The sequence below is a fragment of the Chanodichthys erythropterus genome, chromosome 24 (assembly GCF_024489055.1).
Source record: "Chanodichthys erythropterus isolate Z2021 chromosome 24, ASM2448905v1, whole genome shotgun sequence".
Taxonomy (NCBI): Eukaryota; Metazoa; Chordata; class Actinopteri; order Cypriniformes; family Xenocyprididae; genus Chanodichthys; species Chanodichthys erythropterus.
Window position 1 is genome coordinate 6,173,479 of NC_090244.1, and position 26,640 is coordinate 6,200,118.

Below are 26,640 nucleotides of genomic sequence, written 5' to 3' on the forward strand. Positions count from 1 at the left end.
AAATTTTTGTTATCAAACCAGACGTTAATTAAAAAAAGCCTGTTCTGTAGGGCAAATCTCCAAACTCAACTCAACCAGATGTTTTGGTGTGTCAGCAGAGACTCCAAACTTTTCATATAAAGACTCCAAAAGACGTCAGTTTGTTGACAAAGAAATTCAAACCCACATTCACGCACTGCTGATAATGTGGAAAAATATTAATCCATCACTTCCTGTCAAGCAAAAGGAAGTCTTCAAAGCGAACAGGAAGTTGTTGAACAGTGTGTCCTTCTAGTAAAGACTTTCGTTTGTTGACAAAGAGATGGTAACAATGACATTGACGCAATGCTAAATTATCACATCCTGAAGCCACAAACTGGAAGTCATCAAACTCAACAGGAAGTTGAAGGAAATTCTTGGTGTTGCTGTATTGCCGCCTTTCTGGAAATGATATTCTAGCATTATACATGCATTTACATTCAATTGCCAACAAACTGAAGTCATGCAAGTATTTATGTTATGGGTATACTGTAGGGCAAATCTCCACTGACTTCAGTAATGCCTCTCAACTTCCTGTTCAGCCTGATGACTTCCGATTGGTCCCGTCAGGAAGTGGTGATAGTATAGCATTTTTCCTGTCTGAAATGATCATGTTTACATGTGCCAGTTACCCAACGACTGTATTTGCATTCTCCCTTGAAATGCTAAATGTATATTTATATCATAAATGCACTATTTCCCAAGGAAATAGTGCATTTATGTACAATAAACCTCAAAGGCTCTGAATCATTCAGGCATAGAGGTAATAACAACCTCTCTATCAGACACTGGAATGCAACGACTGGAGAAATGTAGTCATGCAAGCGCCCAGACAGCGTCTGCAGTGAACAGACTTGTCATTCAGAGAGAACCAGAACCCACAGTGAAAACAGAACCTGGTCCTGATCCAGAGGGACTTTATACTCACTCCAGCTGCAGATGTTTCCCATCACAAACTCTGGCCGCGAGAGAGAGAAACAGCAGAACATGACTTAAACCTAGTGTACACTACAAGACCCTTTCATGACATGAAGTCAAAATGATCCCTATATACTTCCATAATACATGATCCTGGTCTTCTTGTGAATGATTTGTGATTTTTTGTTATTACACGTATTGAATGAGGCCATGTTCACACAGCAGGAGAATACAGTTGTCTGAGTCCTTAAATACAGTTATGTTCTAAGTTATTTACGGGAATGACAACCACATTCTACAACCAAAATCATACTCATAAATTTTCAGGACTCACAACTGAATCCTTGCAAAATCTGCGCTGTGTGAACAGAACCGGACCGACAACTAGTTGTCTGTCACATCATACTGTGCGCTGCAAAAACTTGTGTCTACCATGCGTTAGCGGTTTTCATGTGTGTTTCAGTAACTTACAGCAACGGAGATATGAGCGGTGTGTCGTCTGAAGGTTTTAGATCCAGTCACTGTTCTCCGTCGGAGCTGCTCCCGTCAGTTGTCTGTGATGAGTATGCGTGACTCAAATCCTCCGCTCTCCACCTAGACATAAACGCTGCAGTCAGTTAATGAAGATTTGATGCTCTTATACTGTTAAAATTATGGTTACTGACAATACTGGCTTGACTCCCATTGCATATTCATAGTATTGGAGACGCTAAGTTGCTGTGAGAATGGGACACTTCGAGACTCACACCTGTAAGCAAATGGGGTTGTCAATCCCAAAGTGTGAACGTAGCCAAAAAGTTTGAAATCTTTTGTAAAGGCCTTTGCACACAGAGTCTGAAATTTTCGTATTCGTGATCCTAAAAATTCGTCACGCACAGAGACCTTGCGCACCGAGACCGATGCGTATTAATGAATCCGTTTACGAAAAAATTTGCTAAATAATACAAAATGAAGTCTTCAAATAGTTATCCTCTCTCTTCTTAAAAAGACAAAAAGAAAGAGGAAATATTGGGTACATCCAATCCTGAGATTGCGTAGAGAGGAAGGAGAGTTCCACCAGTAGCTGCGTGATTATTCGGAGCTTTTCAAAGTTTACTTCAGGATGTCAGTGCCTCGGTTTGATGCTATGTTAGCGATACTGGCACAACCCGTCTCTTTTCGCACTTTGTTTGTCAAACAGTGCTACTGTTTTGTGCTGTAGATGATGTGGATCATCTGTCAGATGGCATTCGGGATTTTTCAGTTTGCGTACGGTCGCTCTGAATTGTCAAAACGTCTCTCACAATGCGTGCCACGAATGCAAAAAATTGAACCTGACCCAAATCTTTTTATGACGGACTAGGGCTGCACAACGATTAATCACGATTAATCGTTTGCAAAATAAAAGTCTGTGTTTATTTAATGTGTGTGTGTTCTGTGTATAATAATTATGTATAAATATACACACACACACACACACACATGTATATATATTTAAGAAAAAATTATATTTATATATAAAATATTTTTAAATGTAATATAAAATATATATAAATATATATTTATACATGCATATATTTCTTAAATTTATACATGTACGTACATGTATTTATATATACTTAATTATTATACTGCTTTTCCTTTGTCGGACTAGTGTGAGCCAGGGCTGACAAGGTGGGGCCAAAAGCCTCAAACCTCAAGCACCGAGGCCAAAATCAAGTTGCGTTTCCACTGTTGGGCCAGTAGCCCCACAGCGATACCCTAAAACCCGCCCTTGACACGCCTCCATAGAACAACGTAACATGACCCCACCGTTTCACTAGCTGACTGAAAACTTTTTTTTACCATTTTACATTAAAGAGAACACATACCTATTCAGCTGCACCTGCTTCCATTTATTTGTGATCACAGGAATGCCCAAAACAACTCCATTAAGGCTTATAAATCGAAAGCCTTACACATTTAGAAAAATATTGATAAAACATCATGTTTACTTCACATTTCTTTAGAAAGAGTAAGCATTTCTTTCAATTTTCCACAAAATTATACGATCTGAGGAGGTCTGATTGATCTCTTCCCTCTTACTATACTGTTATCCTTTCAGCCAGGGCAACAGAGGGAGCTCACAAGAAGAAAACAGGAGTTATGAGTTATATGAGTTAACCGGAGTATATGCAATTTATGACATATGCGGAATCGGATGCAGAAGTCCGGTATCAACAAAGGCATAGGGAAGATGCAGATAAAACATGAAGCCAAATAAATACATGATTATAATCATACATGATTTGTCCATGTTCTTCAATCAGTAATTGACGCACCTGGTTCATGTAAAGCACACAAACATAAGAAACTTTCTTTAATCGTGCACTTGCTTTTAAACGTGCAGAAATATACAGAGGAAATGGGAAAATTCCAGCTTGACTTTGTGTGTGTTTTTGTTTGTGTCTGTGTGTATTTGTGTCTCACTTGACTTTGACATGAAAGTTGTGTGCTGCTGCTCCAGGCCGTCTACAGATGATTTTGGAACAGCTCAGCAATGTCCTTTTGTTTCAGTGCATAAAAACACAAACCTTTCCATTTTCATGTCCCTGAATATTGCTGATCTGAGAGGAAGTCGTTTACAGCTACAGGATCTGGATTATGTAAAGGATATAGAGCGGTGAAAAAAATCCTCTCAGCTTCCACTGGCAGACTCTCACTTCACAAGCTCAAAAAACACATGGAGCAGGAGATTAACCGTGAACAGATGAGCCATTTTCAAGCTCTGGCCTCAAAACTGAAAGTCCAAAGCTGTACTTTAGCAGAAAAGCTAGTCCTTGTCCTAAATGCTTCCACACTGTTCTTACTTCTAATTCTGACAAATGTCAAAGGACCAGCAGTGACTCATTATGGTGATTTACAATGTAAACGGCACAATTTGTACTGCAGCTGTGGATCGCAGTTAGTGCAGACGCCATATTTAATCTGACGTAAATGAAAACGAGTCTGAACAGTCGGTTCAATATGTTCTATGGGTCTTAGGTCACGTCTAATTTTCATAACCAGCCTTTTCTGGCGGTTACAACCTAGCTTTTTTTCCAAAACTTTAGCATTTAGCATTGCACCATTAACAATAATAATACCTTACATTTTATATAGCGCTTTTCTGGGTACTCAAAGCGCGTTACATATGGAAGCCACCACCAATGTGCAGCATCCACCTGCCACCTTAAATTTGGTTGAAACTAACTAATATTTACATAAGAATCTGACCAGGAGTAACGGCTGGAATAAAATAGCAGACCTTTAGACAATGAAATTTACATTTTAAACAAATTTTATATCTGAAACTATTATTCACACTTCCCTGTGTCATTTGTTCATGTCATTGTTTAACAAAAAAAAAAAAAAGAAAGAAAGAAAAGAAATAAAAGTCAGGGTTTCCAGGTTATGGTATATCTGAGTTATCTTGGATACGGTTCCTGAATATTTATTATTTAAATATTTAAACTATTTAGACATCATTTACACAAAGATATAACTAAAATAATTTCTTATTTATGAATACATTTTTCCATAACAAGATAAACGTGACATTTTCAACCTCTGATTACAAATTTGAAGGCTTTTTTATGAAAGCCTATTTTCCACACGGAATAAAAAAGTATCAATAAATCACAAATCACTTTGAACATTTATATATATATATAAATATAATATTTATTCGCGATTAATCGATTTGACCACACTTTATATTTTCACATTATATATATATATATATATATATATATATATATATATATATATATATATATAAAAATCGCGATAAATCGATTTGACCACACTTTATATTTTCACATTTTATTTCTATTTTATTTATTTTTTTACTTCCACACAATTGCGCATTTATATCACAATTCTGAGAATAAAGTCAGAATTGGGCAATATATAAATTTGCAACTGCAAGAAGTCATGATTGTGAGTTTATATGTCACTTTTTTCTCTAAATTGTGAGATATAAACTTCCAATTACAAGAAAAAAGTCAGAATTGCAAGCTTATATCTCAAAGGAAACATATATTATGTGACTAAAAGCAACCAAATTAAGTACAAACAAACTAACTAGTAGCTGCCTAGAGCAAACTTTACTAGAGCAAACTAGCTAATGCTACCCTAACCAGAATATCAGAGGCTTTTTCGACATAAACCAACTACAAATGCCCTAGCAAACACCTTAGCAGTTTGGCAGTGGGTTTTGCACAATCAAACACCACTCACTTTTAGAGAATGCAAAAATGCTGTTGTTCTTGTTTTTTTAAAGAGTGAAACTTAAAATATGTGGACATAAAACTGTCAGCCTTATAATCACATTCTTCAGCATATTGAATCTTTCCACCAATTAAATTTTCCTTCGGTTGCAGCAAAATGATTTTGCGAAGGGCTAAAAGCTCAAGTCAGGTCTGGATGTGAGCCGTACCATCTGCTGGCAATGTGCTTCTGCAGAATCTCAGAACACCGCCAAACTTTCTTAATTCAGACACGACAGCTTGACTTGTTCTTCGTGCTTACTAGGTATTACACAGTTTAAGCGCTTCACTCTCAAAATGACAAACCTGTCCTCACTCAACCATCCTTCCGGCTAACGGCAAGGCGCTTAGCATAAGCGGCAGTTTGGAGGAGGAGGAGAAGGAGGAGAAGCCGGTAGCCCACCGGCCGGATCCGGTCCTGCCGCGCCCTGGCACAGACGCTTGCGGCCCAGCCTGCCGTAACAGCTTGGATAGTCGCAGGGGGTGATGGGATACTGAAGGGCCTGGACTATGTGTCGGGGCTGGGGGGAAGGAATGATGTGTTTTCATAGCGTCGCCCTGCAGAGCGCACAGTTGTAGACGGAAAACTACGACAGCGCCTGTGACGACCCTCTGCATCATGGTAACCTTAGTTTTAGCTAAAATGTCATACTTGGTAGAGTTATTACTCTTCTTGATCATGCTTGCGGACAATAAAATAGGTGAAGAATCCCAAAAACTCAAGACTTAGTAACATGGCAGTTATTGTTAACTAAAATGGAAACTACATGAAAGTAATTAAGCTAACTTAAATATATATTTAAGTATAGTTTCAGCTTTTACCAGTTATTTTTATGTATGACTCTAAAGCCAAAATTAAAGGTGCCCTAGAATCAAAAATTGAATTTACCTCGGCATAGTTTAATAACAAGAGTTCAGTACATGGAAAAGACATACATTGAGTTTCAAACTCCCTTGCTTCCTCTTTCTTATGTAAATCTCATTTGGAGGGAGCAGGGAGCGCGAGATTTAAAGGGGCCGCAGCCTGAATCGGTGCATATTTAATGATGCCCCAAAATAGGCAGTTAAAAAAAAAAATCTATGGGCTATTTTGAGCTGAAACTTCACAGACACATTCAGGAGACACCTTAGACTCAATTAAAATAAATTAACTAAAAAAGATAAAATTAAATAACTAACAATGATAGACCAAAAAAAATGTTTAAAAAAATAGACTAAGTCAAGGACAAATTGATAAAGAAATAAAAAGTATTTTTTATTAAAAAAAAAAATTAAAATATAATGAATGAATAATTAACAATGACAGACTGAAATCTGACAAAATTGGACTAAATTACAGACAATTTGAAAAAAAAAAATTAAAAATTAATTTTGTAATTTATAATAACCCTGTATGGTGGCAAGTTTTAGACTAACATTTTCTTCAAAAAAAAAAAATCTATGAATCTATAGTCATCATCACAATAAAATGGGGGTAACTTGATTTTAGCTACAACTGTTATCAAAAAAAAAGAGCACAATTCAAGTTAGATTTTACAGAATTGACAATATCTGTAGTAACTAACAGTATTTGAGTGGACAATTATAGTTACCATGGTAAATGGTTTGTAAAAAATTAAATAACTACTGCCATCATGAGTGCAATTAAAATTCATACACAGCTAGAACAAAACCTGTTAAATGAGGTGAGGCCAGCCGACACAGTCACTGCTCAGGGTCATGGCATGATGGAAATTGGTTCATAACGCAAGAAAAATTAAATTAATTGCATTCAAAAGGTTTTGTGTCACAATTACATTAATCAGATCATAACAGATACATTTAAAAGGATATATTACCCATAAACAAGGCCATTTTCACCTGGACAGTCTTCAAAGTTCATCTCTGCGCTGCACCTACAAACCATGTTTTTCCTGAAGAATATCAGGCACTGGGAAATGAGTCATTTTATAACCACCGACAATAATTTGGTTCCCTTTCTCGCACTCAAATGAAGTGATAAAAACCGCTCTATTAGGCCCTGAATAAATGAGGTATGGTAATATTCACTCTGGTTTTGCCTGGAGGCAAAGCGTCATTCACCAATTAGCCGAACAGCGGGACGAGAGGGACTGCCAGGAGGGTCACCTGTCATGGAAGAGGAGAAAACCTGCGAACAGTTTTCGTTCCTGCAGGTTCGAGAGCCTGCGACTGACAGCAGGTGGGAAACCATGACAGCATCAATCTCTGAGCAAAAATGATGGAGGCTTCCAGAGAACAAAGAAAGGGGGACAAATAGTACAAGCTTTTAAATCTATGATGCAGATTTCACATGCCCGTGAAAATAAAATGCTCCAGTAAAGCGAAGCTTACACCATTATCCTCTTATACTACCAGAACAGCCTTTAAAACAATAGCTTCTTTAAGCCTACTTTTGTTCGATCAATCAGACAGATGCATATATAAAAACAGACCTGCACGTTCTGACCTGGCACAACACAACATTTCATATGAAAAGTAGGTTGTCTGTACACTGAAAGTTAAAATGCAGCACAATGCAACGTAAATCACAACTTATACAGTGTTTAATATGTGGAACAAAACTCTGGACCAATGAGATTCCGCTTTGACCTATAGAAATAGAAGCCACCTGGTCGATAAAACAACCTATAGCTTCTGCTTGGGACAAAAAAAAAAATCAGATTAAAATGGAAGAGATGGCTTTTAAATCGCTTTGTCACAGCGTTGGACTGGTACAACAGGAAAAAATGGGATCCTCTCAAAGAGCTTATGTCAGGAAGACAAGTTTGGACATGTTCAAGAGCCAGAGAGAGGCCAGAAATCTTTTGCAACAATTCAAATCAACAAAAGAGATGGTTGGCATTACACCTACATCCTAACCAGTTGCAGCGTGACAACTTTTCAGTGCCAAGCAAGTTTTCTATCTGCACTGAAAGTGAAAAACGCTGAGAGAAGCAACAAAAGTAAAGATTATCAGAAACTATTTCATGTTTTATATACATGACAAAAAAAATGAAATATGAACAGACAAAACAATACTATTGGAAAATTGCACACGACTTCACTACTTCACTACAGTGTTACTAAATTAAAATTGTTAAAATACTTTTCTGTAATTAAAATTAAATAAAGCATAAATACTAGATGAAATTAAAAATGTTAAAAAAACCAACTAACTGAAATAAGTTTAAGCTATATACAGTAGGAATATATATATATAAAAAAACTTAAAGCTGCCCTAGAACTGTGAAGTTTCAGCTCAAAATACTCCATAGATTTTTTTAATTCATTTTTTTAACTGCCTGTTTTGCGGCATAATTAGAAATGAGCCGATTTAGGGTGTATGGCCCTTTAAATCTGGTGCTCCACGCCCCAAGAGCTCGCGCTTGCCTTAAACAACATAAAAAAAGTTCAAACAGCTAATATAACCCTCAAAATGTATCTTTACAAAGTGTTCGTCATGCAGCATGTCTAATCGCGTAAGTATTTTGATGTTTACATTTGATTCTGAATGAGTTTGATAGTGCTCTGTGGCTAAAGCTAACATTACACACTGTTGGAGAGATTTATAAAGAATGAAGTTGTGTTTATGAATTATACAGACTGTAAGTGTTTAATAATGAAAATAGCAACGTCTCTTGTCTCCGTGAATACAGTAAGAAACGATGGTAACTTTAACCACATTTAACAGTACATTAGCAACATGCTAACAAAACATTTAGAAAGACAATTTACAAATATCACTAAAAATATCATGTTATCATGGATCATGTCAGTTATTATTGCTCCATCTGCCATTTTTTGCTATTGTCCTTGCTTGCTTACCTAGTCTGATGATTCAGCTGTGCACAGATCCAGACGTTCTGCCCTTGTCTAACATTAATGCCTTTCATAATGTTGGGAACATGAGCTGGCATATGCAAATATTGGGGGCGTACACCCCGACTGTTATGTAACAGTCAGTGTTATGTTGAGATTCGCCTGTTCTTCTGAGGTCTTTTAAACAAATGAGATTTATATAAGAACTCACTGTATGTCATTTCCATGTACTGAACTCTTGTTATTTAACTACGCCGAGGTAAATTCAATTTTTGAATCTAGGGCACCTTTAAAATATAAAAGTAAAAACTAATATAACATATTAAAGGTACATAATACTGAAGTAAAACTGCTTCACTAGTTAGCACAAAAATTCAGATCAACATTTATCCCTTGTCAATTCAACACTTTCTGCCTACTCAGGCCTTAAATCATTAGAAGTCGCAAAGTCCCAAATAGTACCTGACACACATGTTGCCTAAAATTGCATGTTCTCACCGCTGCCAGTGTGAACACCCATCTACAATAAAATTCATTCATTGGGCATGTTGCCATCCAATACCACTCTCACCAGTCCGGTATAGACATTTACCAGAGTCAAATACCGCCTTGCTTTAGTAGGAAATACTTCTTAGCAAACTTTTAGTCACACTGGTGTCGATTTGTATTGTTCCTGGGTGCGAGAATTCAAAATGTAAACATTTAGTGAAAGTGAGTTATTTTAGGTTTCCAGTAAGGATCCAGTGCATTGTAGGCAGCGGCTAAAGGCGGCAAACAATCATAAATATGGAGAGAACACGGCAACAGAAAATTTGAAAAACCTCCATGTTTGTAGTCAACATTTCAAACTGGATGACGACGAACACAGTGTTTTAGGCCAAAAAGGAGGGAAAAACTGAAAGAAACTTTTGTCCCGTCAGTTCCACCCAACCCCCGAAACAAAACACCACCGCATTCAGATAATTAAACTGTATTCATAGTGTACTATTTTTACCATATTGCTGTTTAAAGAACAAACAAAGTACGATACAATTTTCAGTGATAAACCTTCCCTTACAATAACTGTTCTGTTAATAATCTTCTGTCGATCTGACTGACTGTGGGAACAATGGAGCGTCATCTGGCAGACTTTTGTTGACAAATAAATGTGAATTTCTCAGTCCAGGTAACACAGAGACAAGTAAACATTGTTAAGTTACATATACTACTGACATTGTAACAATACAGTGTGGCCTGAAAATTGGTGAAGTTACACTTTAAGACTAGGAAAATCATTAAGATTTGATTTGTTGATATTTTAGACCATATGAACGAATAACAGCTGTCAAATCTGCTCATGATATGGCAAAGAGAGAAATGACTGGGAACATTTTCCTTTTCACATTTATGGGTTACAAGGCAGACCGCACAGCCAGAGATTTCTGAGATTCATACCCGATGTTTTTTAGGGACGGCGTCCAAGCAGAGTAGTGATTTTTCTAGGCCATAGGGGAAAATAAAAGAATAGAAAACTAAGAGATTGAGTGAAAGATGTGCTCTGAATGAAACAGGTCACTGTTTCTCCAGCTCCAAATTTCCACACCCCCCATCCTTGCTGTTTCCCTCAGGATGTGACAGCCAAACAATAGCAGCAAGAAACACCTTAACGAGGAGAGAGAGAGAAATGGTGAGAAAGAGAGAGACGGAGAGAGCTACTCGGCTAATTACGGTGCACCTCATTTCTCTGACCCTTCTCAATTTGTGTTTCTCTCCCTCTCTCTGCGCTGGAGAAATGCTGCCAGAGGACACTTTACAATGGCAGCACTCCAACAAGTCTGTGGAAATCACTCAGAGTGACGGGAAGAAACTAACTAAAAATAGTAACAATACTTATCTAATAGATTTTTCAGTTGCTCAGTTCTGTGGGAAATATGTATATGTGTTCTTTGGAAATTTAGCTTTTCAAACAAGTTACTTTTTCCAATGAATAGCATGAAAAAACATTGCAATGCAACTTTTATGTCATGCTTTATATATTTTTCTTTTCTTTTTTTTTTTTTTTTTTTACACACACATCATATATATACACATACATACACACATATTATATATCTGTGTGCATATTAAATCACATTATGAAATAAATGTTTTTCTCCAAAACACGTTGGACACAATTATTGGCACCCCTCAAATATTATATGAGTAACATATTTCTGAAGTATATTCCCATTCCCAAAAAAGCTTTTTGGCAGCAAACCCACCAGATGGATTTGGTGCACACATGGATAAAAAGTACCACATGTCCACGGTTAAATATACTGCTGGATCTCTTTAATGCCTATTTTTCTGCTGGAGGTCCTACACATCTTGTTCAGATCAAAAGTCTTTCAAGTAGCATTTGGAAAACGGATTCATTTTAGTGAATCTGTTCATTTGGATGGTTCACTAGATGGTTTGGATGGTTTTCATATAACGATTCACTGATTCATTCAGTTATGATAATGGAATTCATTTTAGAGAATCAGTTTGTTTGGGCAGTTAACTAAAACATAAAAGTTCTTAAATTCACGATTGATTTGATTCCAATAATGGAAAATGGACATTTGATTCATTTAAGAGAATCATTTTGTTTAGGTGGTTCACTAGAAGCTCTTCATAAATGCATTCATGATTTAGTGATTTACAATAATGCAAACTGTATATTTCCATTTAATTTTAGGGAATCAGTTTGTTTGGATGGTATACTAGAACCTGTTCGTAAAACGATTCACTGATTCATTCAGTTACGATAATGGAATTCATTTTACAGAATCAATCTGTTTAGGCAGTTCACTAGAACGTTCATGAGACAAGTAGCGATGCCTGATTTGTGAACAAACTGAGAATTGGATAAATCTGATTTGTAAATGACTCAAACAGATTTGCTGAAAAGATTCAACTCAACTCAACTCAAAAGAATGATTTGTTTACATATAAGGCATCACAACTTCTTTCGGTTTAATCTTTTCAATGAATCAGTTGATCTGAATGATTCATAGGTGAATCTATTCTCAAGTTTTGGACACAATGACTGAATGATTCAGTCACCGCGGAGCTCACAAACAACTCACTGCAAGGAAAGACAAACAAAGCTAGCTTTCTCACACAAAGCTATCATATTGATTTAGAATACTTGGCATATAGCAGATGAGTCAGATGAACCACTTTTACTATACTTTTAGAGTGCTTTTACTTCCTTTTTGAAGCTTGAAAGCTTCAGTCCCCAATTGAAAATGCTTGAATAACAACCAGCACAGTCTTCAAAGTTTTCTTTTTCTTTCATCGTTTCAATGAGAAAAAGAAAGTCGCAAGGGTTTTTAACAACACAAATACAACATTTTCTGGTGAACTATTCTTGTAATTTGGCAAGCTTCAGTTTCAAACTAGCTTTACCAACTAATGCCAAATCCCACACACCCCTCAATGTGTGTGTCTGGGAGAGAAATGGAGAAGCGAGGTGGAAAACAAGAGAGAGAAATAGTTCTAAACATCAAAACAGTAAAACACATACACGAAGCCAAAGAGAGAGAGAGATTCTCCAAGCAGAATGTTGGGGTTGGTTTCAGCCGCCCAAATTTTCCTCACGAGTTTGCCAACTGTGAGCGTAAAATTAGCATTTCAATACCTCTAAGCGATATTCATTACAAAAGGCTGAAACCTACTATCACTTCTCATTTTTATAACCCCCTTTTTCATTCTTCTCCGCTCTGTCTCTTTGATAAGCGCATGGAAAAGAGGGGGCGTTTGGAAGAGAAGAGCTGGAAGGGAAATGTTTAGGAGAACAAGCGGCACTTTGTTAGAGGGGTGCTGCAGTTTTGCTGACTCATGCAACAATATCAGCTGACGATCAAACACAAATCGGCTGGAAAATATCACAATGAAACTACTATGGAAATGAAAGTCTGAAACGCATCATTTAATGAGTTTGTGCCATTGAAAGCTTTGAGATGAGAACGATCTCTTGATAGAAGTTCAACAACCGAATATAAACAGACCACTCAGATTTGAAGGGATAGTTGACCCAAAAAGGAAAACTCATTTACTTACCCTCATATCATTCCAAACCTTTTTGACTTTGAGAACGTTGAGGTCCAAACAACACTGGACACCACTCACTTTCATTGAATAGACAAAAAAACACAGATACTCCTCAAAATATCTTCTTTTGCGTTCCATAGAAGAAAGTCAAACAGGTCTGGATCATCATGAAGGTGAGTAAGTAATGACAGAATTTGCATTTTTGGGTGAACTATCCCTTTAAGACAGTGATTTACAGCAACAAATCAACTAGAATTCATTCATTTTCAACAAGTGTTGGCTATTTAGCAAGTGTTTACGATTCAACAAAGTTGAGCAACGTTCGAATTTATGCAAATGTGCGGCGACTGTGCCTATAATTTACAACCTAATTCAATAGAATACAGGAATTTCAACAAGAATTGGGGATTTAAGTACTGTGAACATCCCATTAAGGCAGGAACACACCAAGCCGACGGTCAGCCGTTGGGCAGTGTTTGTTCGTCGGCTGACTAAGTTTTCTCAGTGTGTTCCACACAGTCAGCTGATGTTGGTCCTCGTCGGCTTTTTTTCGGCTGATTCGACATGTTGAATTGGCGTCGGAGCTCGTCGGTCCATCAGGCCATCTGATCATTCTGATTGGCTGATCAACTACTGCCACCTGCTGGTACGGAAAGGCTTTTATGGATGTGCTACTTGGCCGTTGGCTGTTGGTTTGTTGTGTCAGGGCAACTTTGGACCCAGACGCTGCCGACGTGAGCCAACCCCTCAGTCTGCTTTCGTCGCCACTAGTTCGTCGGCTTCGGCTTAGTGTGTTCTTGACTTTAGACGAGAATAGACGATATTACTGACAAGTGACATTTAGACTACATTCACACTGTTTGTTCGTCGGCCGACTAAGTTTTCTCAGTGTGTTCCGCACCGTCGGCTGAAGTTGGTCCTCGTCAGCTTTTTTTCGGCCAATTCGAAATGTTTAATCGGCGTCGGAGCTCGTCGGTCCGTCGGGCCATCTGATCATTCTGATTGGCTGTTCAGCTACTGCCACCTGCTGGTTCAGACAGGCATTTCATCTCACGCAGGCGCAGAAATGACATGCTACTTGGCCGTCGGCTGTTTAGCGTCGGTTTGGTGTCTCAGGGCAACTTTGGACACAGACGCTGTCGACGTGAGCCAAACCCACAGTCTGCTTTCGTCGCCACTAGTTTGTCGTCGGCTTGGTGTGTTCTGGCCATTAATGCTCAATTCCGATTTTTGCTCAGATCTGATTTTTTTGTATAGCTGTTCACATTGTTGTTTTAAATGTGGCCATTATCAGATTTCCAGTGTGAACAGTTCATGGTTCTGAACTGACCTGCATGTGCAAAAGAACAATACAAACAGGGTTGTCATGTTTTTACCACAAAATGCACTCAATTGCTTCCCAAAACTTGCCCAATTGCATTCTGTGGGGTATCCCGGTAAAAATCGCGTGGCAGGGGTTCAATATTACGCTAGCGTGGTCGCTTCAACGTATGGACCTGCAAAACAACCCACAGCAAAAGTGAAAAATTAACCCAATTCTGTGGGAAAGTCGCGGATTTGGCAACACAAACAGCGCGCTGTCATACGGAAGTAAAGGGTGTAAGATTTCATTGAGGTACAAGATCAAATTGGTCATGCGAAGTTGCCACATTGACCAACAGAAAGCTGTTTTTCAGAAAGCTGTTGTGCTTCATACATCACTACACTATTGACAATATGCAATGGACCTTTTTTGCCTGAGAAAAAAAAAAAGTTTTTTGCAGAAATTTTGCAACCCCACCTCATTATGCACTGACTAAAATACCCATTCACAGACGTGATAAAATCACTGAAAATGTTGAACATTCCTACTCTGACTGTAAGACACATTTGTTCTCAAATATATTCAGCTTCCAATGAAGCTTTTGAATCATTCAAAGATTCAAACCCCAAAATCTTGCAAATTCTTGTGAATCCACCAACTATTTTTGGTCAGAAGTGATCATTGTAGCAGCCTGGGAGCGTACTTTACTTTGTGGAGGGTCAGTGACAGGTCTGCAGTCATTAAGAGTACTTTCAGACTTGGTCCGAACCAGATCTCCCAGGTCTCTGTTCAAATTTTATTTCTGGCTCCGAACTGCAGAAGTGTAATCAACTTGAGTAACACCAAGTACAAATGGCAGCTGTTCGCAACACGAACTACATAATGAGTACACGCCAGTTTTATTCATGCATTTGTTGTGTCGGATTCACCACCAAAACTTTACATGGAGAGAAAGAGGAAACGTATTGTGAGAGACATGAAAAGAGTTATTCTCCGAAATCAAATTTCGTCAGATGAGAACTACTCTTTACTATAATATGATCGGGACCACAAAACATATGCATAACATATTAATTAAATGATGGCATTTGGAAAGATCGCTTTCATATCAACCTTTTCAATCAGAACCAAATGAATTAAACTTTGATGGACTCAAGCCCACTTTAAAATCTCTAGTATGAAAGCCCTTAAATAATGTCAGATCAAGATGTCAGGAGTTTTGGCCTGAATCATGACTCTGGCTGGCTCCTTTGGAAACATCAAATTCTGGTGAATATTATGAAAGGGTTCAGGCTGAGCAGTTTAAGTGTGTTTGCTGTGTAATAGCTTGTGTCTGTGTGTGTTTTGTGTGTGAAACACAGGGAACTGACGCTGACAGCTCAACCAATTAGCTGCTCTCTACCCTCACACACACAGTCACACATACAACCTACCTCTTTCACACACACACACGATCCTGACCCTGCCTTCATTAGAGCAGAGGGTCATTGTGTGTGACAGCTGAGGGCAGGTCTGATGTTCTGGCAGAGGTGAGCAGCTCACACACACACAAACACACACACACACACACACACACACTCTACACTGACAGCAACAGGTGCAGTGGACTACGGCCATACAACCAACACAGAGAAGGAATGAGAGAAGAGGAGAATGAGAAAAGAATGAGTTAGGATGAGACAAAAAGAGGCCAGAAGAGACAAGAATGAGAGATGAAGCTGCAAGATGAGTCAAAAATGAGAAACAAGATGAGTAAAATGGAGATAAGATGAGAAAACAAGGTCAGAAGAGACAAAAATGAGACAAAAATGAGAAGATTAGTTAAATCAAGATAAAATGAGAGGCGACATGAGAAAACAAGAGGTCAGAAGAGACAAGAATGAGAGACAAAGCAAGAATGCAAGATGAGACAAAAATGAGAAACACGACGAGTAAAATCGAGATAAGATGAGAGACTAGATGACAAGATATGAGATGAGAAAACAAGAGGTCAGATGAGACAGGAATGAGACAATCAAGCAAGATGAGACAAAAGTGAGAAACAAGATGAGTAAAATCAAGATAAGATGAGAGGAGAAATGATAGAAAGGAGATGAGAAAACAAGCCAGAAGAGACAAGAATGAGACAAAAAAAAAGCGAGAATGCAAGATGAGACAAAAAAGAGAAACAAGACGAGTAAAATCGATATAAGATGAGATGACGAGAGATAAAATGAGAAAACGAGGTCAGAAGAGACAAAAATGAGACAAAAATGAGAAAAGATTAGTTAAATCAAGATAAAATGAGAGGTGACATGAGAAAACAAGAGGTCAGAAGAGACAAGATTGAGAGACAAAGCAAGAATGCAAGATGAGACAAAAATGAGAAACACGACGAGTAAAATCGAGATAAGATGAGAGAAATAAGAAACGATTAGTAAAAAACGATGAGAGGCAAGATGACGAGAGATGAGATGAGAAAACAAGAGGCCAGATGAGACTGGAATGAGACAAACAAGCAAAATGAGACAAAAGTGAGAAACAAGATGAGTAAAATTGAGATAAGATGAGAGATGAGATGACAAGAGATGGGATGAGAAAACAAGGTCAGAAAAAACAAAAATGAGACAAAAATGAGAAAAGATTAGTTAAATCAAGATAAAATGAGGCGACATGAGAAAACAAGAGGTCAGAAGAGACAAGAATGAGAGTCAAAAAAGTAAGAATGCAAGATGAGACAAAAATGAGAAACAAGAGTAAAAGAGGATGAGAGGCAAGATGACGAGAGATGAGAAAATGATTTGATTTTACTCGCCTTTTCTCATTTTTGTCTAATCTTGCATTCTTGCTTCTTCGTTTCTCGTTCTTGTCTCATCTGGCATCTTGTTTTCTCATCTAATCTTCGTCATCTCTCAATTTATCTCGAAGATGTGATGAGAAAACAAGAGGACAGAAGAGACAAGAATGAGAGATGAAGCCACAAGATGAGTCAAAAATGAGAAACAAGATGAGTAAAATCGAGATAAGATGAGAGATGGGATGAGAAAACGAGGTCAGAAGAGACAAAAATTAGACACATGAGAAAAGATTAGTTAAATCAAGTTAAAATGAGAGGCGACATGAGAAAACGAGGTCAGAAGAGACAAGAATGAGAGACAAAGCAAGAATGCAAGATGAGACAAAAATGAGAAACAAGAGTAAAAGACACGATGAGAGACTAGATGACGAGAGATGAGATGAGAAAACAAGAGGCCAGATGAGACAAGAATGAGACAAACAAGCAAAATGAGACAAAAGTGAGAAACAAGAGTAAAATCGAGATAAGATGAGATGATGAGAGATAAAATGAGAAAAGATTAGTTAAATCAAGATAAAATGAGAGGTGACATGAGAAAACAAGAGGTCAGAAGAGACAAAAATGAGAAACAAGAGTAAAAGAGGATGAGAGGCAAGATGACGAGAGATGAGATGAGAAAAGACGAGAAAAATCATCATCTCACCTCTCATCTTATGTTGATTTTACTCGCCTTTTCTCATTTTTGTCTAATCTTGCATTCTTGCTTCTTCGCTTCTCGTTCTTGTCTCATCTGGCATCTTGTTTTCTCATCTTCGTCATCTCTCATTTTATCTCGAAGATGTGATGAGAAAACAAGAAGACATCAAGATAAAATAAAAGGCGACATGAGAAAACAAGAGGTCAGAAGAGACAAGAGTGAGCGACAAAGCAAGAATGCAAGATGAGAAAAAAATGAGAAACAAGAGTAAAAAACGATGAGAGTCAAGATGACAAAAGATGAGATGAGAAAACAAGAGGCCAGATGAGACTGGAATAAGACAAACAAGCAAGAATGCAAGATGTGACAAAAATCACGACAAGTAAAATCGAGATAAGATGAGAGACTAGATGACGAGATATGAGATGAGAAAACAAGAGGTCAGATGAGACAAGAATGAGACAAACAAGTAAAATGAGTCAAAAATGAGAAACAAGATGAGTAAAATCGAGATAAGATGAGAGGCGAGATGGCGAGATGAGATGAGATGAGAAAACAAGGTCAAAAGAGACAAAAATGAGACAAAAATGAGAAAAGATTAGTTAAATCAAGATAAAATGAGAGGTGACATGAGAAAACAAGAGGTCAGAAGAGACAAGAATGAGACAAACAAGTAAAATGAGTCAAAAGGGAGAAACACGACAAGTAAGATGAGACAAGAATGAGACAAAGCTGCAAGATGAGACAAATGTGAGAAAAAAGATGAGTAAAATCAAGATAAGATGAAAGGAGAAATGATAGAAAGGAGATGAGAAAACAAGCCAGAAGAGACAAGAATGAGACAAAAAAGCGAGAATGCAAGATGAGACAAAAATGAGAAACGAGACGAGTGAAATCGAGATAAGATGAGAGGTGAGATAATATGAAAATGAAAATTGAGAATAGATGAGAAAATGAGAAATGCAATGGAATGACGAAAAGGAGAAATGATAGAGAAGAGAAGAGAAGAGAAGAGAAGAGAAGAGAAGAGAAGAGAAGAGAAGAGAAGAGAAGAGAAGAGAAGAGAAGAGAAGAGAAGAGAAGAGAAGAGAAGAGAAGAGAAGAGAATGAGAGACGAAATGCAACTCGTCCTCTGAAAGCTGGACCGAGAGTGTGAGTGAGAGAGAGAATAGAGGAGGTTTATTATGGAAGGCTTAATTAGTCCGAGCATTAGAGTATTCACATGCCAGAAATAGACAAAAACATCTGATTAGCATTCACAATTTTCTTTTGAAGATTTCTGAGGGTGTGTGACGCTGTCTGGAGATTTGTGATCACACGTGCTGTGAGTGTGTGTGTGTGTGTGTGTGTGTGTGTGTGTGTGTGTGTGTGTGTGTGTGTGTGTGTGTGTGTGTGTGTGCGTCATACGGCTGGTGTTTGTAACCAAATCTCTGTTCTGTTCCAGTGAGGGTTGAGATGAGAGCTCATCTCCCATTACACTTTCATTCCACGATCAATCCCTACAGCTGGAAACGCTCTCACACACACACTCACACCGCATCTGAGCTATTCTGTGTGCATTTGAGTGTTAGTAATTGAACAATGATGTGCGTGTGTGTGTGCGTGTGTGTGTGTGTGTGTGTGTGACTGACCAGCGATCACCTGCGCCCCTCAGACAAGACCTACATGACCACGACTGAGCTTCATGTGAAGAGAGATGATTAGAGATGAGAAGAGAGGCTAGAAAAGATGAGGGTGGAAAACAAGAGCTGTGACAAAAAGAGCAGAGACCAGATGAAGACATGAGAAGCAACAAAATGAGAAAAGAGCAGATAGGATGAGATATATGAACACAGGAGAAAATAATGAGAATTGAGATGAGATAGACCAGATGATATGAGAAAAGAAGACATAAGAAAACATGAAATGCGACATTCAACCACAAAAGGCAAGGTGATGAGAAAATTGGGGAAAAAAGAAGAGATGAGACCAGAAAGAAGAGCTGTGAGCAAACGAGACAAGACAAATACATGACAAAAGCAACGAGATGAGTAATTAAGAGATGAAAAGTGAAAACGGGAGAAAACAACGAGAGTTGAGACAACTGAGAAAGTCTAAATTTGAAGACGTGAAATGAGAAAAGACATAAAATCAGATCAGAATACCCCAAAACACTGAGAAAAGACTAAAGAAAAGTCATGAAATGAGACCAGAAGACCACAAAGATGAAATTGCTGTATATAAGATGACCAGAGACAAGATGAAGACATGAGAAAAGCAACAAGATGAAAATAAGAAGAGAAGATGAGATGTGAAAACAGGGAAATGAGAAACGCAAGTTGAAAAGAGAAAAGATGAGAAAACTTGAATGAAATAAGAAGCCACAAAAGACGAGATGAGAAACTGCACAACAAAAACAGAGGAGACAAGAAAGAACAGCTGTGACAAAACAAGCCGAGACAAGTTGAAGAAGTGAGAAAAAGCAACAAGATGAAAAAAGAAGTGATGAGGTGTGAAAAGTGATGAGACACGATGAGATGTGAAAATAGAAAATAATGAGATGAGATGAGAAAAGAAGAGATGAAATGAAATAATGTGACGAGTGAGAAACAAGAAGAGATTAAAGGAGAAAAGACACGAGAGTGGAGTACCACAAAAAACATGAGACTGAAAAAGAAATGAGATGAACCTGAAAAAAGAGCAAGGAGACAAGAGAAGACATGACTAAAGCTACAGGATGAGAAAGAGATGAGATATGAAAAGTGAGAAACAAGGATACAAGATGTGATAAGATTTGAAAAGTGGAGAAAATAATTAGAGAAGAATGAGAAAGGAGATTAGAAAGAAGACCATTAAAGATGAAATGACATGAGACTGGAAAAGAGACCAAAAAGAAGAGCTGCGATAAAATGAGACAAGATGGAGACATGAGAAAAGCAACCAGACGAGAAAGTAGAGTATTCGAGATTAGATGAGAAAATAAAGAGATGAGACAAGAAGAGATTGAATCAGGATAAGATTAGATTTGGAAACGGGAGAAAACTATTAAAATTATGAGACCAGAAAGAAGAGCTGTGACTAAACAAGCAGAAACAAGATGAAGACATGAGAAAAGAAATTAAAGATGAGAAATTAAACCAAGAAAATAAATTATGTGAAATGAGTCCAATTTGAAACAAGATGTGAAAAGAAGTGACATGATGAGACGAGAGAGAGTTTGATGAGAAAAGTAAAAGGAAAGACAAGATGAGATGTAAAAACTGAAAGACAATAGGTGAGATGAACAAAAAATAGACATGAGATGAGAAACTTAAAAGGAAAACTCAACTTGTTTTGAAAATAGGCTCATTTTCCATCTCCCCTAGAGTTAAACAGTTGAGTTTTACCGTTTTTGAATCCAATCAGCTGATCTCCGGGTCTGGCGGTACCACTTTTAGCATAGCTTAGCATAGTGCATTGAATCTGATTAGACCGTTAGCATCTCGCTCAAAAAAAATTTCTGTCGGTCTGAGTACACGATGTAACTACAGAAGAGTCAAGTTTTAAATAGAAAAAACATTGAAACTCTTTGGTTATTTTTTTGAGCGAGATGCTAACGGTCTAATCAGATTCAATGCACTATGCTAAGCTATGCTAAAAGTAGTACCGCCAGACCCGGAGATCGGCTGATTGGATTCAAAAACGGTAAAACTCAACTGTCTGAGCGTTCCTTTAAGAGAGAGATGAAGCAGTAAAAAGAAAGGAAAAAGAAAGGACAGACGAGAAAACAAAAGTTATGAGACATTATGAGAGAAAAAAAGACAATAACATAAGAGATGTGAAGAGAGATGAGAAGAGCAGAGAAGAAATGAGATGGAAAACTGATATAGAGACAGAGACAAAAACTGACGAGATAAGAAAAGAAGAAAACAAAAAAGACAAGAAGAACAGAAACAATAATGAGACGAGATTGGACAAGTTAAGGCAACATAATGAGAGACAAAAGTGAGATACGAGATGAGAAAAGTTTAACAGATAATGAGAGACCAGATGGGAAGAGAATGAGAGATGAGACGAGACAAGAGTTGACTGAAGGAGCCAAAGCGGAGCAGATGGAGAGAAGTAAAGTAGAAACGGAGAGCGGCAGCTCGGTCTCACTCATCTGGTGCTAGTGGTTTATTGATCGTAGACAGCGAGTCTCAAAGTCATTTATCACCAGCTCCTCAAGCCACCGTATGTGTGTGTGAGGGAGATAACTCTAGCGATAGTGGCCATTGCATCCATTATTCCTCACAATGGGCTGTGCCTGGACCTGCCCAACAGCTTGACACACACACACACACACACACACACGCACACTCGCTCCCCCCGACACAACGACAAACGGCCTCTTTCTGAAAATAATAAATAAATAACAGCACGTATTGTTTCCTAGGCTTGGCCGAACGGTGAGAGCGAAGCTGCTCCACTGCTGATAGTGAAGCAGAAGCCTGAAATACAGCCAGAACACTGGAAAGTGCTGTGTGTGAGTGTGTGTGTGTGTTTACACGCTCAGGTTATAGTACATCATATTGAGCCAAGCTAGCAGAGACAAAGAAGGATTAAAGTTACAAAGGAAACGTGTCAAAATGCACTCGATATGCTTTCTTAATACATGTTTCTTGGTATTAATGTGAATGATTCATTGGTGCACATTATTCCAAAGAAATAAACCGCCTGTTACAATCTAACAACTTGCCCCGCCTCTGAAATGACTTACACATGGATAATGTTAAATATTAACCAAATAGAAACACTACCATTCAACATTTTGGGATCAGTATGAAGGAATTAAAGGGTTAGTTCACCCAAAAATGAAAATAATGTTTTACTCACCCTCATGCTGTTCCACACCCGTAAGGACTTCTGAATGCAAATCAAGATATTTTAAGATGTAAACGACGAGAATATTTTTTTTTTACTTATATAGTGATGGCTGATTTCATCACTATATAAGTCGTTATTTAGTTTTTTTTTTAGCGCAACAAAATATTCTTGTTGCTTTATAATATTAATATTGAGCAACTGTACTCACATGAACGGATTTAAATATGATTTTAGTACCTTTATGGATCTTGATTTGCTGCCTGGCCTCACTGAGCCATCGGATTTCAACTAAAATATCATAATTTGTGTTCTGATGATTAACGAAGGTCTTACGGGTTTGGAACGACATGAGGGTGAGTAATAAATGACATTATTTTAATTTTTGGGTGAACTAACCCTTTAATACTTACATTCAGCAAGGATACATTGAACTGATCAAAAGTGACATTAAAGACATTTATAATGTTACAAAAGATTTCTATTTAAAATAAATGCGAGAAAATTGTATCATGGTTTTCAGAGAAATATTACACTGCAAAACTGTTTTCAACATTGATAATAATAGGAAATGTTTCTTGAGCAGCAAATCAGCATATTATATAAATGATTTCTGAAGGATCACGTGACAGTGAAGAAGACTGGAGTAAAGACACTAAAAATGCTGATTAAAGTCCCTTTAATACAAGTCATTTCACTCGGCGGCCATCTTTGTAATGCCTCTCGGGCATTCAAGTGCAGCTCTTTGAATGGTAAAACACCAAATTCTCCAAATCTGTTTGTCAAGCTTTCGATTAAATTTCATATTTGAAATCACCAATGAAATCTGACAACAAATATATCATAAATTTTGTTTCTAAACGCTCGAATCATGACCAAAAAACAAACAAACAAACAAACAAACAAAAAAAAAAAACGGTATTTTTCAGGCTGGATCAATTGCTTCTCATTTCGGAGGTGCACGTCTGACTGTTTCTATAGGAACAGATGTTTCTAACGGCCGCTGCAGTGTTGCAATGACTTTACCAAACGGCGATTGGCTCTTATTTAGAAGGCGGGACTTATTCCGCCATATTGCGCGTTGCACTTTGTCACATTCAAAACAATACGAGTGACGCGTGTTGCGTTATTCTATAATCTTTGGTATTGGCCACTTTTAATGACCCAAAACAATTTACAAATGTCTAAAATAAATCTACTTTTTTTGTTTCACCTGCAAATATAGGCAGCGGCTATTTGCACCAAGTGTAAACAGCAATGAGATGCCATTTACAGTAAGTGAAAATAGCATATTTTCTTAGCGATAAATGCTATTTACACTAAGTGCAAATAACTGTAGTTGCAATTTACAAAGAGTGACAGTAGCAGCATTTTCTTAAAGGTGCCATCGAAGGTTTTTTTACAAGATGTAATATAAGTCTAAGGTGTCCCCTGAATGTGTCTGTGAAGTTTCAGCTCAAAATACCCCATAGATTTTTTTTAATTGATTTTTTTAACTGCCTATTTTGAGGTATAATTAGAAATGTGCCGATTCAGGCTGCGGCCCCTTTAATTGCTCACGCTCTCCGCCCCCAGAGCTTGCGCTTGCCTTAAACAGTGCATAAACAAAGTTCACACAGCTAATAAAACCCTCAAAATGGATCTTTACAAAGTGTTCGTCATGCAGCATGTCTAATCACGTAAGTATAGTATTTATTTGGATGTTTACATTTGATTCTGAATGAGTTTAAGGCTGTGCTCCGTGGCTAACAGCTAATGCTACACTGTTGGAGAGATTAATAAAGAATGAAGTTTTTATGCAGTGTTTATGAATTATACATACTGCAAGTGTTTAATAATGAAAATAGCGACAGTCTTGTTTCCGTGAATACAGTAAGAAACGATGGTAACTTTAACCACATTTAACAGTATATTAACAACATGCTAACGAAACATTTAGAAAGACAATTTACAAATATCACTAAAAATATCATGATATCATGGATCATGTCAGTTATTATTGCTCCATCTGCCATTTTTCGCTATTGTTCTTGCTTGCTTACCTAGTCTGATGATTCAGCTGTGCACATCCAGACGTTAATACTGGCTGCCCTTGTCTAATGCCTTGAACATGGGCTGGCATGTGCAAATATTGGGGGCGTACATATTAATGATCCCGACTGTTAAGTAACAGTAATGCCTTTCTTGTGTGAAATTTGATGGTAAAATGGAGAAGTGCGAGCTCGGCAAAAGGCGGATTCGAACCAGTGTGGATCGAATTAAAATCCAGGTCTGCAAGCCTTACTCGCTACTGCTGTGCCACTGAAAACATTGAATTCTGTGAGTCTTTTTTTTAAAGTTAAGTGGCCCAACCAGTCATTGGAGGGTGGAGCTAGTGTAAATAGGCACCACACTAAAGAAGTAAAATGGGTTTTAAGACATAAAATGGCATTTGCAAGACATATTCAGAAGTAAATGTGGGTGTGACTTAAAAAAGCCCCACCCACACATGATTTGATTGGATCTTGGAATTTTTGGCTTTAATACTATTGGTTCTCATTATTTTCCCTACAAGTGCAGCCTTGGTTACATCAACAGAAAAAAAGTTATTTCAGAGGCAGAGATAGTCATTTCAAGTTTTCTTTAGAGTAACATGATAAATACTGCACAATAAGACCAAGGACATGAAGTAAATAGGGTCAAACTGCATTTAAATGTCATCTTAAGGAAGAAGCCTGATTTCAGTTACTTCAGAAAGGCAGTTTAGCATACTGTCATCCTCCACTAGCCTGACTAATCAAACCCACAGGTCAGCGCTGAGAGAGCCAGTAAGGATGATTAAAAGAGAGGGGGAAAACGATGAACATTTTAAGCAATCAGACACAATTCTCGTTTTCCTTCCAGCAGTTCTTCCCGCTGTGATCCAGAAGCCTGATGTGTGTCAGGATGAATAAAGGTCGTGCGGGAACCTAACCAAGTGCTGCAGAGCCATTTCGACTACAAACACCGGAAGGGGATGCCAAGCCGTGGCTCGTTTGCCAAAAAGATGAAGAACGCATCTGAAATCAAGCATATTCCTACCTTAAAGCCTGTCGCCCCAGAGGAGGATGAGTGGGAAAAGCTGGAAAACATATACATTTCTTTATCAGTATTTGTGTCTCGCTTTTCAGTACAAATATTTCTCTCTTGTTTTCAGCATAAACTTATTTGCAAAAAGAAGGGATAGTTCACCTAAAGTTAAAAAGAATATTCTGAAGTTATTTGCTCACCCTAATAATATTTCAGTGAACTATCCCTTCATTATCTTATTCAACTTTGCTTTAAAGGGTTAGTTCACCCAAAAATAATGTCATTTATTACTCACCCCCATGCCTTTTCACACCCGTAAGACCTTTGTTAATCTTCAGAACACAAATTAAGATATTTTAGTTGAAATCCGATGGCTCCGTGAGGCCTCCATAGGGAGTAATGACATTTCCTCTCTCAAGATCCATTAATGTACTAAAAACATATTTAAATCAGTTCATGTGTGTACAGTGGTTCAATATTAATATTATAAAGCGACAGGAATATTTTTGGTGCACCAAAAAACTAAACAAAATCACAACTTATTTAGTGATGGCCGATTTCAAAACACAGCTTCAGGAAGCTTCGGAGCACAAATGAATCAGTGTATCGAATCATGATTCGGATCGTGTGTCCAACTGCCAAACGGCTGAAATCACGTGACTTTGGCGCTCTGAACAGCTGATCCGACACACTGATTTATTTGTGCTCCGAAGCTTCCTGAAGCAATGTTTTAAATTCGGCCATCACTATATAAGTCGTTATTTTGTTTTTTTTGGTGCACCAAAAATATTCCTGTCACTTTATAATATTAATATTGAACCACTGTACTCACATGAACTGATTTAAATGTGTTTTTAGTACATTAATGGATCTTGAGAAAGAAAATGTCATTGCTCCCTATGGAGGCCTCATGGAG

The 26,640-nt window shown here is 37.7% G+C and overlaps 1 protein-coding gene across 5 annotated transcripts in view; it reads right to left on the reverse strand.

Moving 5' to 3' along the window:
- plxnb2b (plexin b2b) overlaps positions 1-26,640 on the reverse strand; it is a 195,003-nt gene that overhangs the window by 126,686 nt on the left and 41,677 nt on the right. For 3 of the 5 annotated variants that reach the window (XM_067379118.1, XM_067379115.1, XM_067379117.1), the window contains exon 2: positions 1,408-1,530. The exons of 1 other annotated variant lie outside the window; for it this stretch is intronic. The gene's annotated coding sequence lies outside the window, so the exon portion shown is untranslated. Of the gene's footprint in view, positions 1-1,407; positions 1,531-25,736; positions 25,777-26,640 lie in introns of all 5 variants that reach the window. One more of the 5 variants, XM_067379116.1, reaches the window with a different exon arrangement.